The sequence below is a fragment of the Macrotis lagotis genome, chromosome 5 (genome assembly GCF_037893015.1).
Source record: "Macrotis lagotis isolate mMagLag1 chromosome 5, bilby.v1.9.chrom.fasta, whole genome shotgun sequence".
Classification (NCBI taxonomy): Eukaryota; Metazoa; Chordata; class Mammalia; order Peramelemorphia; family Peramelidae; genus Macrotis; species Macrotis lagotis.
This window is the reverse complement of record NC_133662.1, coordinates 32,849,109-32,865,453: the sequence shown is the minus strand read 5'-3', so window position 1 is coordinate 32,865,453 and position 16,345 is coordinate 32,849,109.

Genomic DNA, 16,345 nt, shown 5'->3' with positions numbered 1-16,345 from the left:
ATATTGGATCTTTGCCTAAAAATGTTATGCTGTAAAGTCATTAGCTCATTTAAGTTTGAAATTTGGTTCTACAATTCACTGAAATATTCACTGAAAACAGTGGAAGATATACTTATCTACCCAAAATTGTAATTTGACCTTTTGTACTATATGCCAAAGGGGCAACAGAGAAAAGAGAATGGATAAAGAACTGCCCTTGGAGCTAGGAAAACCTGAGTTCAATTCCAACTTCTGATGTATATTGACTTTATAACCCTGGTCAAAGTTATTTCAATTTTTAGCTATGTAGGCATTTCTCTAAGTCTATAAATTGTAAAGAAGGTAGAAAGTTCCTGCACAAGTATAGGATATTTCATTGTTCAGGAGTTTCCTATATCAATGAAACCACAGGTTGAAACCTTATCCCCAATGTATAGAAGATATAAATGAAACAATTTAGGAATCATTTAAAAATATCCAATTGTTCAATTAACTGTTCTAATTCTCTCTCTCTCTCTCTCTCTCTCTCTCTCTCTCTCTCTCTCTCTCCCCTTTACTTTTTTCTACACAGTAGAAGACCATCTACAGGAAATACTTCCTCAATCCTCTTCTTTATGAGGGCAAATTCAGTAGAAATGGATCTCACACTTTAGACCCCAAATTGTAACTGAAGACTTCAACAGGAAGACATGAGGCCTATGAAAATAGCTGCCAAAGCAATGGGACAAAAAAAAGACTAAAAAACCATTGTGCGTGCGTGTGTGTGTGTGTGTGTGTGTGTGTGTGTGTGTGTGTGTGTGTGTAATGTTTAAAAGATAGGAGAGTGTTATCAAAACCTTCCCCAAACTATTCAGAGGCCATATGTTAACATGGTAGTAATTTAATCCTTAAAGCTACTATGACTATAAGCACAATGAACTGACAGTTCACTTTTAGAAGAAATCCCAGGATAATGAAATGTAGAGAAGGAAAAAATGAACCTCTCTCTGCAAAAATTATTCAGAGTTTCAAAGGAAGGATGAGATTTGACTGCTTTCATCATTGCACTAATCTAGAGTGTCCATCTTGACAGTCTCCAAGGTTAAGGAAGTTAAAATATTGAGTGCCATTACTTTCCCTGTTTTTATCCCATAAAAATCTCTGAATTTCTTTTTTAATTTCAATCTCCCCCCCCACAAAAAAGACTAATTCTTAGTCATGTCATTTGCCTATTCCAAATTTTTTATTACTTTTCTATTTCTATATATAACTATATTTAATAGTTATATTATTCAGAATATAACTATTACTATTTCAATTTTTTTAGTTTATCTAATAAGTAGAGTTCAAACTTCTCTGGCTGTCAGTCAAGGCCCTCTATAATTTGGCACAGACCTACATTTCTTTCCTTATGCCATATTGCTTTCCCCCATGTATACTCTAAGCTCTAGTTACGCTAAAACCTTAGTTCAGTTTGAATCTATCAAATTTTGAACCTGAAATAAGATTTTTGGGACACATCATATATGTCCTATCCAGCACATAGCTCAAATTTTCCCACCTTCTGTTTGTTCATGCTCTTCCATATGTGTAGATAGCCTTTTCTCCCTTCCCCTTCACCCACCATTATACCAGTAGTTCTTTCTTGATTTGAGAGAGAGAGAGAGAGAGAGAGAGAGAGAGAGAGAGAGAGAGAAAGGAAGAGAAGGAGGAGGGTGGAAGAGAAAGATGGAGACAAGAAGAATGGAAAGAGATTCCTTGCACAACTACTCCTACTATGAAATTCTTAACTAAAAAAAAGTGATTATAAAGGATAGTTAATTTAATTTTTATTATGTGAAATTCAAACTTTTTCATTAACATTAGTGATAAGCATTTATATGGCATATATTTATAGAGCAATTGTGTGGGTTTGCAAAGCAATTTTCCATATGTCCTTGCAGATGAACTAACTGAATATGACAGTTTAAATGACTTGCCCAAGATCAAAATCTAGGAGTTATTGGAGGCAGGATTCCTACTCAGATATTTCTAACTTCAAGCTGGCATTCCATCCATAGTTCCACCTAGATGCTGTAGTATGAGCAAAACAATCACAACTAGAATGAGAAGAGAAGCAATTAATTAGGGAAAATCTCCATAGCAGTCAACCCAAGACTTTATAAACCACAGTTTCTTCTGTGGCACACCTAGGACACATTACCTAGGACTCCTGGCAAAGGGAAGGTGAAAAGAAATCAACTGATTAATGACATCTCAGGTTGGAGGGTGGATGGGCAAAGAAAATTGATATAACAAAAGTATATGAAGTAATTTGAACAAAGAAGTATAATGGAGTGGGACCAGTTGCTGGGTATAGAATTCAGAACCTTCTACTCTATAGGGTATAACTATATTATGAAGAAGTAAAATTAGTAGGATTAATAAGGTACATTATATATAAAAAATTCTTGAGCTACTATCCCACTCACCATAGCAATTTTTTCCTGAGCTTTTCATTGCTAACTCTTCTCCTTCACTATCAGGTGAGAATCTTGCTCACATTTCCCTGGAAAACAACAACAACAACAACAACAATTGAAACATCTTATCTAGTATTCCCTCTTTCTCCCTCATCTTCATCTCAAATTATGAAGAGTTTTCTTCACTTTCTCCTCCTTTACCTTTCTCCTTGTTTGGCATGAATAGGTGCCCATTCTTCTTTCTATGGCAAGCTCCACTATGTGCATATGTGATCCTGTTCCATCCCAACCTTCCCCAGCAGAATGTCTCATCTATCATCTTTACTTTCACTTAACTTGTTTCACCTCATCAATTGCTTCCCTATTGCCTACGAGCAAACCCATACCCCAGTCCCCATCTTCAAAATCCATCCCTACTATTATAGTGTCTTTTTTCTCCCTTTCTGAACAAAATCCTTGAGAAATCCATTTTCAATAAATATCTCCACTTTCTTTTGACTCTCTTCTTAAATTTCTCCAGCATGATTTCTGATTTCATCATTCAACTGAAACTACTCTCTCCAGTTACCAGTAATCTCTTCCTTTTCAAATGGTCTTTCCTGTTTTCATTATTCTGAACTTTCTACATTATCTGTCACTGTCAATGACTCTATTTTATTTTTTCTCGAGGTTTTCATGACACTACTCTCTTGGTTCTCCTACTTTTCTTATCATTCCTCCCCAGGTGCCTTGCTGGATCTCCATCCAGGTCATAACCTTGAGTAAGTCATAAGACTCTGGCCTGGATCATCTTCTTACTCTATGCCATTTCACCTGGTATCTCATCAGCTCCCATAGATTCCATTATCATTTTTATGGTCATGATTCTCAGATTTGTTTGGCCCTATCCTCTCTCCTGACCTCCAGACTCACATTTCTGCTTATTGGGCATGTCAAACTTTAAGTCTTCTAGACATTTTTAAAACAAATAAGGTTAAGAGGACTTCCCCAGATTTACACAGTACATGTCTGAGGTTATATTTAAACTTGGGTTGTCCTGACTCCAGGGTCAGATATTTTATCCACTATGCTACCTATCCACCCCTCTCCTCGACACCTTAAATTTAAAATATCCAAAACTGAATTAATTATCTTCCACCAAAACCTCCTTTCTACCTAAATTAACTCACCTATTATTATTGAGGTTTCTATTCTTCTAGTCACCCAAGCTTCCTACCTAGATTTTTTTGACTTTTCACTCTCACCCCTTTTCCCATAATCAAGTTCTGAATTTCCTTAAATATTCTCCGTCTTTCCTCTGACAATACCACTACATGGTGCAAGCCATCACTAACTTGACCTAGATTATTTCAATAGCCTGCTTGTTTGAAGTCTCTGCCTCATATCTCTCCTCAGTCTAATGTTACACAATTATTCAATAAGTTCCTATAGGGTACCTATTACCTTCACTATCAAGAATAAAATTCATTGTCTTTGAAATCCCTTCATAACCTGCCCTCTTCCTGCCTTTCCCTCTTTTTTAGATCTTATATTCTTGACTGTTCTAAGATCTAGAGACACGGTCATTTTGCTGTTCCTTTAACAAAACTTTCCATTTCTAGACTCCTGATATTTTCACTGTCTGTCTTCCAGACTTGCAAATCCCCCTTCTCAACTCTGCCTCCCAGATTCCCTAGCTTCCTTCAACTAAAGTTTCACCACCAAATAGAAGATTTTTTGAGTCTCTTAGTCCAAGTGTTATCTCCAATTTATATTATGTGTATAATGTATAATATATAATATATATATATATTTAGATATGTATGCATCTATGTATTTGCATGCTATCTACATGTGTGTGCATGTTGTATACATATATTTCTTGCTTGTGTATAGTTGTTTACATATTGTCTCCTCATTAGATAAAATTATATGTCCTTGAGAATAGAGATTGTCTTCTGCCTTTCTTTGCATCTCTCACATTTCCTGGCACATGCTTAGTAAATTCTAGTTGGCTGTCATTGACTCTGACTATAGCTAATAACTAAAGTAACAAAATGAAAAGAGTATAATATGAATTTGACATGGTTGTGAAAAAGTAAACTTCATCATATTCAAAATGTGAATGAATGCAGCTACGTGAATACTTAGTTGTCACAGAACAATAAAAACTGTGTCAGAGAATTATTTGATTATAATAATAATCTCCAGCTTATTGCTCATGTAGTGAACTCACCTTCTCCTGCTACATTAGTTGCTTCTCACAACTATAAAAAAAAGAATGGAGCTAATGTTTGAAACTCTTTTTCTCCTGGTTTCTTCACCCTGGGAACTCTTTAAAGAGTCTTCCTACTTAGGTCAATATCCTATTTATCCTTAACCCCATTCTTTGCCCAACTATATTCAATGCAGTCTTAGCTCATTGAAAACCAGCTGGTTATTTAGACTGCTCTCTAGACAACAAGCAAGAAACAAGAAGACCGAAGAAAATGTTTCCATATCCTCCATATACAGATGTGTAGTAAAAAGGAAGAGCAGGCAGAAGGGCCTTATAACTTGCAAGAGAGTTTGTTGATCTAGATAAAATGAATAAATAGCTCAACTCAAGAACAGACGTTTATTATAATCAGAAACTTGAATGAATCTAGATTGCGAAACAAAATCCACAAAAAGACAAGCTGTGGCCCTGAATAGAAATATTCATTTTATACTAAAGGAGAAACCAGACCAAAACTTTTTATTTTTCAATTAACACCTAATCTACCAGTTTGAAATGGAACAAAACCTATATATTTTCTAGAGTTATTGAATTTGAACTGAGAAATAGATTCAAAAATATTTTCTAAACCAAGTCTGAACTAAGCAAATAATTTACATATGTTGGTGAAGGGAGTGGAAGGGCCCCCACCAAATTACATAGATTTTGCAAACTTATAGAGCTGGACCCAGGGGAGACTTAGAAGTTAACTCGCTCATTCTCCTCATTTCTTCCTTAAACTATAACACATCAACTAGGAAATGTTCATTGCTTATTATTTTTATTGAAGGGACCTTAATCATCATGTGGTTGTTGGAACATTTTCAGTCTTATTTGACTCTTCATAACTCTCTTTTGGGAATTTTCTTGGTAAAGATACTGGAGTGTTTTAACATTTCTGGTTTTGGTTCATTTTGAGGTAAGGAAACTAAGACAAACACAGGAGTAAGTGTCTTGCCCAGGGTCGTACAGTGTCTGAAGCTAGACTTGAACTCAGGTCTTCCTGACTCTAGGCCAGGCACTCCATCCACTGTGTCACTTAATTGCCCTAATATAATTCTAGTTGAAGGTCTACTACCTTCATTTTACAGATGAGGGAACTGAATCCCAAGAAAGGGAAATGACATGTCTAAAACCACATGACTTATCAGTGGTAAATCTTGCAAATCAAGGTGTTCAAAATCCCTGTATAGTGTTTTTCTTGAGCCCTCAAAAATTACATATGCTTTTCTCACCAATTCTGAAGAGTATTTTTATGACCAAACTATGTACACGAGCCTCTGAAAAGGACAGCAAATAGATATCTAGGAGTGATTGGTAAAAATTGTGATTGGTAAAAATGTATACATTGTATGCATTATAGTTGTTTACAAAATGGTAACAAATATTTTCATCATGAAATCAAAAATAGTTAATTTTTGTTCTTGGTAGGGTGAAATGTCGGCAACAGTATAGTATGGAGGAAGGTATGAATTGCAGTTCATCAATATGGGAGGAATATCAGTAATGACCCAGAAGACAATTTCACAGAATCTACAATCCTGGAGTTTGGGAGACCTGAAAAAGGAGATATCCTAGTGATTGGGTGTTCAAGGGAAAGTATTATGGAAATCGACCCCTGGGGCATCAGGCAAAGCTGAAGGAGTGGGTCACCTTATTTAGTTCAGACCATCAAAAGGTTTTGGGTAGATGTGATCAGATCAAAAGAAGAAAGTATATCTAGGTTCTTTCAGCCCCTGACAATGGCTTGGGCCAAAGATTCAATTGCTCCACCTAGTTATGCTGTGTTTGTTAGTGTTGAGAGGTTTTCTAGTTCAGGGATTTACTTCCAAAAATGTTTTTAAGTGACCTTAAGTTTCATGGATTAACACTGATTAACATTCAAGTCATTTGTATCTCCTAATTATGAATAAACAGTATGAGTTCATATAACTTCTGTAAAATTTCTGACAATCCAGATTCATTTATTTAATCTTAAGTATTATTTGTTTTTCCTCTTTCCACTGAATCCAGAGTGCTCGAATCAAGGCTCTGTTTCACTTAATACAGTGTGTCAATAGCCAGATACTCAAAAGGTCAAGGGGAACAGTAAGTGATTTTTTAACACAAAGAGGTTGCAAGTTCCCCTGAAGTCTCCTAGTGAAGACTCTATCCCTGAAGCCTGCAGGAGATGGAATGGAACTATATTTAGCTATTTTTAGTCCAGAAGAAAAGAGCTTGACTGGTGGCTAGGCTAGAAAAGAATTTCCTTATTAGGTGACATCTGGACCCTCTCCTTGTTTCTGCTCCTCTTGCCACTATTTTGACCACTATTGTTCAAGTTCCTTCCTCCTTACTGACAATGTAAAAAAATGGTTTTTTGAAGCAAAAAAACTCAACACTCTCCCAGGAGCTAAAAGAATATCAGATTAGTTTTCCCTCCCTCACCAAAATTGTGCAGAAGAAAAAAAAAAGGAAAAGCTTATGGTTTCTCAAACTGACATAATCATCTGAGTTAAGATGGGTTTAGAGGCCCCCATCATGTCTTCAAGAAATTTTAATAAGCATATAGAAATAGCCAGCTGGCTAATCCTAGGAGTATCCCATCTCCCCCTTCATTTTATAGAAAGATCCTGTGGTCAGGAAATATAAAGCTTTCAACACGTTGACCACAACTAGGATTATAGCCTCATATGGTGGAGGTTTTCCCACTGTCTTTTTTCTCCAAGTTCCTTATTCAACCTCCAACAGCCCTGTCAATGAGGCTGAAGTAACCTTTACCCTTTGCTCACCAGGGAGAACCCCAAGATTGACTGTACTAATGAGCGAGTCTGAAATTGAGACGTTACATGTAAATCCATCAGTATGATTAATCTTAGCATGCACACTATGCAGAGTGGTTTCAAAGGACTTGCCTATGAAGTGTATTCACATTTTACACTTTTCAACATGTTTATATATGAAAGACCTTAAAGAAAATCTGGATTTCTCCTTAACTGTTGCAGTTGAACTAACAATAATATAGACAGAAAGTGATGAAATCATTCAAAGTTGCTCAGGTTTTTTGATTAACCCCTAAGAGGGAGTTGTTAAGCAAAGCTGAGAATTGACTTATAAAACTTTCATTCAAGGGACTTTTTTTACTAATGTGTTTTGATATAGTCATACAGTAAATGTGCATCTGAATTGATAATTTGCTAATTCAGACTCCTTTAAATCTAAACTGGTAGCAATTTGGAACCAGGTTAAGCTGAATTTCTGTGTTTTTACTTTTCCCATATTTGCCCTTACTTAGTAAAGAATGTTTTGCTAAGCCAATAAATATTGAAAACAAGATTATAAGGGTGATATTTAAACTGCCTAAGAGAATATAGTTTGCTCTTAGCTCAAGAGCTGTAGAAGCATCTCTTTTCACAAATAGGAAAATTGAAATGCTAATTTTATAACATGTGAGTGACCCTTGTGGAAACTTGGATAAGAATGTTAGACTTGGAATCAGGAAGGCCTGTACTCAAAATGTGCCTCAGTCACACACCAGGCAAGACAGTCAATCTTTCTCAGTCTTAATTTGCTCATCTGAAAAATGGAATACCTGTAGTTCATGACTTCAGGGGTTAATGTAAAAACTGTGATTATATGTGTGTCTATATGTGTCTATATGCACATGTATACATATATACACAACTACTTAAGTATTTATATGTATAGTGTGTTTGTAATCTTATAAATGATAGCTATTATTATTGATATCCTTATCTAATTATTAAAGAATTTCTAACAAACAAATTTTTACTAGTCTAGCTTCATGTATAGTGTGTATATGGTAAAGGAAATAAAGTTATGTTTAAAAAACAACACTGTTTTAGTTTGTCATATTTATCCTATTCTATGATATAATTTTTTTTACCATTTAGACCTTTTTCTTCCTCTAATAAACTTAAATTAATAAGGATTTCCTGAAATTAATACTTCTACTTTATATAATGCCTTATCTTGAGAATTTTCAGCTATAATTTCATTTGATCTAGTATATATTATGTATATGTATAATCATATTTATGTATATGCATGTATGTGAACATATGTGCCTTGTATATATTCATGCATGTATATTGGTCAGGACCAGTAATTTCATTATTGTAAGGAGCTCCTGGTGAATCTATTTCCTCCATCAATGCAAATCAGCAACTATTCTGCAATAGTCTTAAAAAGTTACCTGGGACTGTTACAAAATTGAAGATTGAGGGCTAGAAAGGACATTAGAAATTACTGTGTCCAACCTCCTCATTTTGTAAATGATGGAACTGAGAGTCACAGACTTAAATGACTTGACCAAGGTCACAAAACAATCAAGTATCAAAGGTGGGATTTCAAACCTAGTCTTCCTGTTCCTGAGTCCTAGATTCTTGCTGAGGATAAGGGTCTTGCTAGGTACATGTATATATGATCTTGTGCAAATATATATATATATATATATATATATATATGGATGTATACATATATGGATGTGAATATAGATATATATATATATATAAAGAGAGATTATACATGTATATATATAATAATAAACACACACTTAATAGAAGTAGCACAGTATCATGTCTTAGAATCAAAAAGAATTGGGTTCAAATGATGTGTCATATAGTTACTGGATCTGTGATCCTAGGCAAATCACTTCATGTACTTTAAGATCATGACCTAGGACTTAGGTAGTACTGAAAGAAGTTAAGGAAGGGAGGATACATATTTGGAATAAATCACAGCTATTTCTCTACACAAAGTCAAATGAATATCGTTATCATTTTTAATTGCAACAAAAAAAGCCAAATGGTCAGATCTTTTGCACCTTTCTTGGTTCATCTCTGAGCATGGTAGTTAGTTCATGTAGGCAGTAACAGATAAAAGAGAGGTTTAAAACAATGAAGTGTTCTTATCTTTGCAGTCAAGGCCCTTAGAGATCATCTCTTAGAACACTCTCAACATATATGTGAAAAAACTGTTATTATTTTTGGTTTTTTAGTCATTTTATTCAAAGTCTGACTCTTCCTGACCTGATTTGGAGTTTTATTTTTTGTTTATGTGTTTTATTTTTGCAAGGCAATTGGTTTAATTGACTTGTCCAAAGTCACACAGCTAAGTATTAAGTGTCTGAGACTACCTTTGAACTCAGGTTCCCCTGATTCCAGGTCTGGTACTCTGTCCACTGCACCACCAAGCTGCAGCTAGTAAGCGGTTGAAGACAGATTCGAACTCAGGATACATTTTCCTGACTCTACCTGGGCATTCTATCTATTGCATCACCTAGTTGCCCCAAAGAGACTATATTTGGTCCCAAGACACTTAGCAAAGTTTGTTAGACCAAAGAGAGCATTACAACTCCAAGTATCCTGACTTCCAGTCTTGAGATACTGCTCATATTGACACACTCAACACCACACCATCTGACCACAAAATGATAATCCTGACATGCTCACAGCTGGCTGTGTTAATTTATATCCTCAGGCATACCTACTTTAATGAGCAAAGTATATACTTTTCTGTTTCCACTATCAATCAGACTCATCTTGACTACAATCATTGCCAACACACCCTCTCATTCCCATCCTAATAGATATTTCATGACATCCACTTTCAGCTACTTAGTTTACCCCATTACACACCAAATAGTATTGTGTTCCTAAACCCAAGGAGGAAACTAGGGATAGACAAAGTAGGCAGCTGCCTATGGCACAAAAAATAGAGTGGAGTAGTACAATAGGAGAGATGCTGATAATGTTTTTTTAATTATACAATTTTAATGTCAGAAAATTCTACTCCCTATGGAAGTAAGGGTTTTTGTTTTTAATAAGTCACATAGAGAGAATAAAGTCCAAAGTTTCTTGAGGATAATAACACAGAATGGTGATAGTAGAGTGACAGTTTTCAGATCACACTAATAATCTGTCACAAAAATAACCTTCTCCCCAGTTCTCATTACAATCCATGGTTGCTTCACATTCAGTTACAACAAAATATTAGATCCACTAAATTGTAATCAACTCCTACTACTGACATTCAGTCCACAATATCTACAACTGTAATATCTCACTCTAATCTATTGGCTACCCAAGCTCCATCTCCCTAGATGACTGCCACACTTCTCATCTCTGAAATAGAGATAGAACTCAGAGAATCAGTCTCCTCAGGGAACTAAGATTTGCCTAGATATAAGCTCATGCCTCAAGGAAAATTCACTAACTCTAAGTAGCCAGTAGGAGACCATCTAGAGCACTCCAATCATTACTCATCTACTAGCTAGCTATAGAACATGCAAATCATGGTTTCTGCTGGGTCAAAGTAATTAAGCAATCAGAGACACAGATAACAATTACTTTGCTTTTAAAATTGTGGGACTCTTTCAATCACCTTTGGGTGGGAGATAGTCCAGAAGCAAATCAGTCAGTAATAAGAAGCAAGCAATCTTTGATTGTTAAGAGTACCCTCTTGGGGGCGGCTAGGTGATGAAGTGGATAGAGCACCAACCCTGGAGTCAGGAGTACCTGGGTTCAAATCCAGTCTCAGACACTTAATAATTACCTAGCTGTGTGGCCTTGGGCAAGCTACTTAACCCCATTGCCTTGCAAAAAAAAAAAAAAAAACCCTAAAAAATCTAAAATAAGTGTACCCTCTTTAAGGAGCTTCAAACCAACCCAATTTGAAATGTATTTTGCATTTTCTTTATGTTAGGTACTGCACTGCACTAGTGATGTTTCAGAAGCCTCATCGTTATTTCCTTTTCAGGGTTTGTTCCATCGATTTTTTTTTGTTTGTTTTCTTTTTTGGTCCCAGATCCCTTCAACTCTGGCTTTCTCTCTCTTTCACAACCAGTCTTCTCACATTGAGAGATCTCTTAGTTTTATAAGTTTTGTATTTGAAAGCCCATTGGATATCATGTTACTTAAGACATTTATTTAAGAACCTAAGCAAGCTAAGTAGTTAATGATAATTACTATCATTACTATTAAGAATTACTACTATTATTATTAATTACTATTATAATCATTATTAGTATTAATAATTGCTATTATAATAATAGTTATATTACATTATATTAATCATATTACTAGTCATAATAAGCATAATTATACATTATATATGTGATACATTTGTGCATTTTGCTCACTATGTAACATTAATATTAATGTAGATTATATCTGTCAAGTATATTTATTGTATATTTGCGTATTATTATTTACTGCTATCACAAACATTTATATAGCACCTACTATGTGCCAGGTACTATGCAGAGAATTTTACAAATTTTATCTCATTTGATTTTCACAATAACTCTGGTGAGAATGCAGTGTTATCATATCTATTTTAAAGTAGAAAAAACTGAGGCAAATAGAAGTTAAGTGACTTTCCCCGGGTCACAAAATTAGTAAGTGTCTAAGGCCATATTTTCCTGATTCCAGGTCTGACACTATTCACTGTTGCCACCAAGCTACCTTCATCATCATCATCATCATCTTTATTGTCATTATCATTGTCATCATTGCTATCATCATCACCATGATGGTCATCATCATCAACCAATTTACAGAAGCAAAATTCAAGTCCTAAGAAATGTGTAAATTACTACTCAGTTTTATAACAGGAAACATTCCATTCTCACTCTTTAGGGGAAAATAATGGGGATTATTAATGTCATTTACAAGGTGTCCCAAAACCATGCAGTTTTAATCCTTAAATACTTACTAAGAGGGGCAGCTCAGCTAAGTGGCACAGTATTATAGAACTCCTGCCTTGGAGTCAGGAAGACCTGAGTTCAAACCTGGCCTCAGATACTTAATAATTTACCTAGCTGTGTGATCTTGGGCAAATCACTTAACCCCATTGCCTTGAAAAAAAAACAAAAAAAAATACTTACAAAGAGTTTTGGGACAAAACTGTAGTATTGAATAAATGGTAATTCCTGTGATCCTCCCAAAATGAATCAAGTCCTTCATTTTCCAGTTGAGGAAAAAGAGACTTAGAACAATGATTTTCTGTAGGTGCACCAAAAATAAATAACAAATTTTAACTCCTTAGTTCCACATTCTTTCAGCAGATCCAGGATACCTTTGTTTTGGAATCTACACTCCATTTTTCCCTACCAGCATATGCACTGTGAAAGTAATGTGAAGAATTCATTTTGTCATTAGATCTGATCAATAGAAACAGTCCATCTGGACCAAAAGGGTCATATGGATCCTTTTTTTACTCAGCAGTCAAATTTTCACCTGAATTATTAGGGAAATTGCTTCAATTCTCTCCTTCCATGTAGGAGATTTTTGCAGGTATAAAGTGAGGTGATAACAGATTGGGAAGCAGTAGAGGGGTAGAGAAAAGATGCCTGAATTCAGGCATAGGTTCAGACTCTGCAACTAACACAGGATATCAATAAAAAGTTAAGAAAACATACTACTATTATAACCTTTGGCCAAGTCATCTCAGTGCTTGAGCATCAGTTTAGTCTTTTTTATGAAATAGTGGTAATAATAGATGTACAATTTACCAAGAGGAGTAGTTATACAGAAAGTGCTTTCTAAACCATATGGAATTAAATAAAGTTTAATTATTATTGTTATACAATTGTCTGATTCAAGTTAATGGACAAGTCAAGATATTATTATTATGGCCATCATCAAAGTAATTCTTTTAGTATAGTCAATGATTTTCCCGTAGTTAAGTGGTGCAGTGGATAGAGTGTAGAACCCAGAATGGAGAAGACTCAAGTTTAAATTTTGTCTCAGACATTTACTGACTGGTTGACCCTGGGCAAGTCACTTAATACTGTCTGTCTTAGTTTTCTCATCTGTAAAATGAGCTGGAGAAGAAAACGGCAAAACACTCCAATATCTTTGTCAAGAAAACTCCAAAGGGGATTACAAAGAATTGATCATAACTGAGAATAACTTAACAACAGAATGGATTTATTATGTAGTTGAGTTCAATTCCACATTTATTAAGTACCTACTACATGTTAAGTACTAAATTGAGATTGGGAATTTTAGGGAAGAGGGGAGTCAGAGTGGATCTTACTTGTAGGATTTTTTGGTACAGGAAGCTACTATCAGTGAAACTCCACAAAGACAGAACTGCAAATCTCTTGAAATTTTTTTTCTTATTAAAGCAGTATGTGAAGCACTGAGAAAATGATCTAGTCAAGATCACACAGTTAGCACATATCTCTCAGATGGCTTTAGAATCCAGATCCATTTGATTCCAAGACTAACTCTCCATCCACTGTCTCCAGGCCCTCCTCTTAAGGAGTTTACTTTCTACTAGAGGAGGATCAACATATATTCAAATAAATAAATACAAAGTACTTAGAAAGTAAATAGAAGAGATCTCTAGAGTGGGGGACTGGCAGTGACGCTAATAAACAGGGACTTTGGGAATGGTTATGAAGGATATAAGAATATATAATTTCAGCTGCTTGAAAGCAGGATTGTCTTATCTTTATGCCTTCAGCACCTATTACAGGTCTTGCGAAAAGTAGGGCCTTAATGCATATTTGGCAAACTGGAATTGAATTATCATGTCATATTGCATACTTTTCTTAATTGTCTAATCTTTGTAAGCTTCGTGAGGGCAGAGATTTAGGCTAGTATAAATGCTTCATTTCCCTCAGTGTACAACATTAATGTTTGCTGAATGTTATTATGTACACTTGGACAGAGAGGACTGGAGGATCACATTATCATTGACTAAGTAATCTCAGGGGAGATGTTACTGGGGCTCAAGAATTTTAAAATGATGATGTTTAAATGTATCTGGATATCCTTTCCTCTGTTCTGGGTGGGGGAGGGAAGGAGGGGAGTAGTGTTAACTCATTTAACTCCCAGTTATCAAGCTAGTATGGGATTTCTGTTCCTCCTTCTAGATATGAGTTTGACTAGTGCATTTGTCTATAGGAAATGAAGCATTTCATCATGCCCTGTGCAGATATGTCTCTACAATCCCAGGATCTATCGAGGGACCAATTTAGATGGTAAAGAGTATAGCAAGGAACTGATCAACCTGATGAAGTAAGTAATTTACAAACCTGCCCAGAGTAAGGATGACAAGAGAAACAAAAAAGAATGAAACTTCTCTCAATCTTTCCTCCTGTCTGAGCAGGTCCACAAAGGCTTTTTCTAGTCCTCTGAATAAAAAGTAGGTTTCCCAGATCCCCGTCTTGAGGCATATTTGTTTCTCCTTTTGTAAGTTTGTTCCTGAGTTCTTCAGTGGTGAGTTTTGAAAAGGGTACTAGTTGAAACAAATATCTTCCATCTTAAGGATTTATTATTATTATTGAAAACAATGTAGGGAATCTAAATGTCTGTGCCCACAGCCAGGATAAAAAATGCAAAGCCTGGGCCACCTCGCCTTTAATTTTCTAACTGCTGTTTTGTAAGGCTGTGTCATGCTTCTCAGTTCAAACACGCTTTGGCTCTTTATTATTCATGGACCTTTTTCTCAGTCAGTGGTGTTGAATAATAAAACAGCCTGGGATCAAATGGGCCAATTCTCCACGCCTGACACCAACTGCTACTGTTCGCTGGGCTCTGCCAAGCGTTGCCTCTGATAATGAGTGGGATTTGGTTAAACAGTAAATTAATGAATAATGAAATATCCAGGTTGATCAGTTAGAGAGCACGCTTGCTTTGCCCCAGGCTAAATGCTTGGGGCAGAAATTACTCTCAAAAGGCACTTGCCTGTCTGCTGGTCTGGATAACTATTTTACAGCCTATTGCTTGACAGAATGTGAGGGAGGGGGAACAGTGGGGGAGGGTTGGAGAAGATGGTCAGAGGTATTAACAAAAAGGGGGAGAGCAGGAAGTTCAACCTAGTTATCACTCTGTAGGTTACTGGATAGCATATGGATAAAAAAAAGTCAGAAGGATGTGAGTAATGCAGTGTCCCAAAGTTCTAAGTATAGTTTAATATTAATATTAAGGGAAAGTAAAGAACACAGTACTTACATGTGTAGCTACATAAACAATTGCTATTGAGAATGGGGTAAATGGTACCATGAATGTAACATATATAGAGAGAGTGATAAAGTTTTAGATTGGGAGGAAAGTTAGCCATTACCTAGATCAAGTTGCTTAATTTACAGATAAGCAAACTGAGGCACAAAGATCAAGTGACTTGCTCAGGGTCACATAGGTAATCAGTAAGAGAGCCAAGATTTGAATTCTAGTTCTCTGACTCCAAATTCATTGTTCTTTCTCACTTGCACCAGAAGTAGTGAACCTTTCAAGCAAATCTTGTTATTCACAGAATTTTAACTTCAGCCAAGGTTCCTTTCTTGTCTTTATTCAATTCTAGGATACTGAAAAAGAAAAACAAAAGAAACAAACAAACAAAAATACCAGCTACTTTTCAATGCCCTTCTTTTTAAAAAATATAACAGATATTTCTATGGGTTGATATATACATGGATTTGTACATATAGGCATATACATTACAGTTGAATACTATCTTTCTTCCTCAAAATAACACAAGAATTTAAAGATATTATATGCATATAACTATACATGTGTGAAAGTTTATTTGTGTGTGACATGTGTGTTTATATAAACCGCTACATGCATATATAGACATGTATATATGAAGGCATAGAGTGTGACCACACCCATCTATGTGGAAGCCAGCTTTATTTTACTGCCAATAAAAAAAAGTTTCCATGCCTAAAAGTTCT